Source organism: Triticum urartu, chromosome 6A (assembly GCF_056163025.1).
Source record: "Triticum urartu cultivar PI428250 chromosome 6A, HENAU_Tu73, whole genome shotgun sequence".
NCBI lineage: Eukaryota > Viridiplantae > Streptophyta > Magnoliopsida > Poales > Poaceae > Triticum > Triticum urartu.
In genome coordinates this window covers 296,044,665-296,049,190 of record NC_141878.1, presented here as the reverse complement: position 1 = coordinate 296,049,190, position 4,526 = coordinate 296,044,665, and positions in this window count along the sequence as shown.

The window sequence follows — 4,526 nt, the reverse complement described above, 5'->3', positions numbered from 1 at the left end:
GGGGCTAGGATGATGTAGAAGCCCTCCGTGATGACGGCCCTCTTCCGGCGGTGCTCCGGAACAGGCCCCAAGATGGGATCTCGTGGATACAGAAAGTTGCGGCACTGGAATTAGGTTTTTGGCTCATGTTCTGATCATTTGGGGGTACGTGTGTATATATAGGAGGAAGAAGTATGCTGGCGGAGCAACGAGGGGCCCACGAGGCAGGGGGCGCGCCCTAGGGGGGGGGACGGGGCGCCCCCACCCTTGTGACCGCCTCTTTTGTTCCTTGGAGCAGGGTCCAAGTCTCCTGGATCACGTTCGGTGAGAAAATCACGTTCCCGAAGATTTTATTCCGTTTGGACTCCGTTTGATATTCCGTTTCTTCGAAACACTGAAATAGGCAAAAAACAACAATTCTGGGCTGGGCCTCCGGTTAATAGGTTAGTCCCAAAAATAATATAAAAGTGGAAAATAAAGCCCAATATAGTCCAAAACAGTAGATAATATAGCATGGAGCAATCAAAAATTATAGATACGTTGGAGACGTATCAGGCATCCCCAACCTTAATTCCTGCTCGTCCTCGAGTAGATAAATGATAAAATGAGAATTTTTGATGCGGAGTGCTACTTGGCATAATTTCAATGAAATCCTTCTTAATTGTGGTATGAATATTCAGATTAGAAAGATTCAAGACAAAAGTTCATATTGACATAAAAAATAATAATACTTCAAGCATACTAACAAAGCAATTATGTCTTCTCAAAATAACATGGCCAAAGAAAGTTATCCCTACAAAATCATATAGTCTGGCTATGCTCCATCTTCACCACACAAAGTATTTAAATCATGCACAACCCCGATGACAAGCCAAGCAATTGTTTCATACTCCAACTTTTTCAATCTTCACGCAATACATGAGCGTGAGCCATGGATATAGCACTATAGGTGGAATAGAATGGTCATTGTGGATAAGACAAAAAGGAGAAGATGGTCTCACATCAACTAGGCATATCAACGGGCTATGGAGATGCCCATCAATAGATATCAATGTGAGTGAGTAGGGATTGCCATGCAACGGATGCACTAGAGCTATAAGTATATGAAAGCTCAAAAAGAAACTAAGTGGGTGTGCATCCAACTTGCTTGCTCACGAAGACCTAGGGCAATTTTTGAGGAAGCCCATCATTGGAATATACAAGCCAAGTTCTATAATGTAAAATTCCCACTAGTATATGAAAGTGATAACATGAGAGACTCTCTACTATGAAGATCATGGTGCTACTTTGAAGCACAAGTGTGGTAAAAGGATAGTAACATTGTCCCTTCTCTCCTTTTCTCTCATTTTATTATTATTATTATTATTATTATTATTATTATTATTATTTTTATTTGGGACTTTTCTCTTTTTTATGGCCTCTTTTTATTTGGGCTTCTTTGGCCTCTCTTTTTTATTTATTTTATTTTTCGTCCGGAGTCTCATCCCGACTTATGGGGGAATCATAGTCTCCATCATTATTTCCTCACTAGGACTAATAGTGATGATCATCACATTTTTATTTTTCTTATAACTCAACAATTAAACTCGATACTTAGAACAAAATATGACTCTATGTGAATGCATCCGGCGGTGTACCGGGATATGCAATATGACAATGATGGAGTGTGTCATGATAAACGGAACGGAGGAAACTTGCATGGCAATATATTTCGGAATGGCTATGGAAATGCCATAATAGGTAGGTATGGTGGCTTTTTTGAGGAAGGTATATGGTAGGTGTATGATACCGGTGAAAGGTGCGCGGTATTAGAGAGGCTAGCAAAGGTGGAAGGGTGAGAGTGCGTATAATCCATGGACTCAATATTAGTCATAAAGAACTCATATACTTATTGAAAAAATCTAGAAGTTATCAAAGCAAAGTATTACGCGCATGCTCCTAGGGGGATAGATTTGTAGGAAAAGACCATCGCTCGTCCCCGACCGCCACTCATAAGGAAGACAATCAATAAACAAATCATGCTCCGACTTCATCACATAACGGTTCACCATACGTGCATGCTATGGGAATCACAAACCTTAACACAAGTATTCTTTAAATTCGCAACTACTCAACTAGAATGACATTAATATTATCACCTCTAAATCTCAAAACAATTATCATGCTTCAATCTTTTCTTAGTATTCAACACACTCAAAAGAAAGTTTCACAAATCTTGAATACCAAGCATATTATTATTAAGCAAATTACCATGCTATTAAGAGACTCTCAAAATAATTTAAGTGAAGCATGAGAGATCAATAGTTTCTTTAAAACAAATCCACCACTGTGATCTAAAAGATTTAAGTGAAGCACATAGAGCAAAATTATAACGCTCAAAAGATATAAGTGAAGCACATAGAGCAAAATTATCTTAGCTCAAAAGATATAAGTGAAGCACATAGAGTATTCTATCAAATTTTAATTCATGTATGGCTCTCTCAAAAGGTGTGTACAGCAAGGATGATTGTGGCATACTAAGACACAAAGACACAAATAATACAAGACGCTCCAAGCAAAACACATATCATGTTGGTGAATAAAAATATAGCTCCAAGTAAATTACCGATGGAAGTGGACGAAAGAGGGGATGCCTTCCGGGGCATCCCCATGCTTTGAGTTTTTTGTGTCCTTGGATTATCCTGGGGGTGCCATGGGCATCCCCAAGCTTAGGATCTTGCCACTCCTTGTTCCATGATCCATCAAAATAATTCACCCAAAACTTGAAAACTTCACCACACAAAACTCAAAATAGAAAACTCGTGAGCTCCGTTAGCGAAAGAAAACAAAAGACCACTTCAAGGTACTGTAATGAACTCATTGTTTATTTATATTGGTGTTAAACCTACTGTATTCCAACTTCTCTATGGATTATAAATTATTTTACTAGCCATAGATTCATCAAAATAAGCAAACAACACACGAAAAACAGAATCTGTCAAAAACAGAACAGTCTGTAGTAATCTGTAGCTAGCGCAAGATCTGGAACCCCAAAAATTCTAAAATAAATTGCTGGACGTGAGGAATTTATCTATTAATCATCTTCAGAAATAATTAACTAAATATCACTCTTTAAATAAAAATGACAGCAGTTCTCGTGAGAGCTAAAGTTTCTGTTTTTTACAGCAAGTTCAACAAGACTTTCCCCAAGTCTTCCCAACGGTTCTACTTGGCACAAACACAAAAAACACAACCAAAACAGAGGATAAATAATTTATTTATTACTAAACAGGAGCAAAAGTCAAGGAATAAAAATAAAATTGGGTTGCCTCCCAACAAGCGCTATCGTTTAACACCCCTAGCTAGGCATAAAAGCGAGGATAGATCTAGGTATTGCCATCTTTGGTAGGCAATCCATAAGTGGCTCTCATGATAGTTTCATATGGTAATTTTATTTTCTTTCTTGGAAAGTGTTCCATGCCCTTTTTTAATGGAAATTCAAATCTAATATTCCCTTCCTTCATATCAATAATCGCACCAACCGTTCTAAGGAAAGGTCTACCAAGAATAATAGGGCAAGAAGGATTGCAATCTATATCAAGAACAATGAAATCTATGGGCACATAATTCCTATTTGCAACAATAAGAACATAATTAATACTTCCCATAGGTTTCTTAATAGTGGAATTCGCAAGATGCAAGTTTAGAGAGCAATCATCAAAATTACGGAAATCTAGTAAATCACACAAAGTCTTGGGAATAGTAGAGACACTAGCACCCAAATCACACAAGGCATAAAACTCATGATCTTTAATTTTAATTTTAATAGTTGGTTCCCACTAATCATAGAGTTTTCTAGGGATAGAAACTTTCAACTCAAGGTTTTCTTCATAATATTGCATCAAGGCATCAACAATATGTTCGGTGAAGGCTTTATTTTGACTATAAGCATGTGGAGAATTTAGCACGGATTGCAACAAGGAAATATAATCAATTAAGGAGCAACTTTCATAATTAAATTCCTTTAAATCTAATATAGTGGGTTTAGCAACATCTAGATTTTTATTTCTTTCAATCCCACTTTCGTCAATTTCATCATTAAGATCTAAATACTCTGAATTTTTAGAACGCCTTCTAGGTAAAGGAAGATCATATTCAGTTTCATCAAGATTCATATTGCAAAATAAAGATTTAATAGGGGACACATCAATAACTTTTAGATCTTCATCTTGATTTTCATAGGTATTGGAAGAACATGCTTTAATAAAGGCATCTTTGGAAGCGCATCCTAGCGGTTCTTTCCTTGCACTCATCAATGGAAATTCTCATGGCTTTGAGAGACTCATTAATATCATGCTTAGGAGGAATAGATCTAAGCTTTAAAGAATCAACATCAAGAGAAATTCTATCAACGTTTCTAGCCAAATCATCAACTTTAAGCAATTTCTCCTCAAGCAAAGCATTAAAATTCTTTTGTGAATTCATAAACTCTTCAACACTATTCTCAAATTCAGAATGCATCTTATTATAATTTCCATAAGAGTTGTTGTAGGAATTACCATAATTAT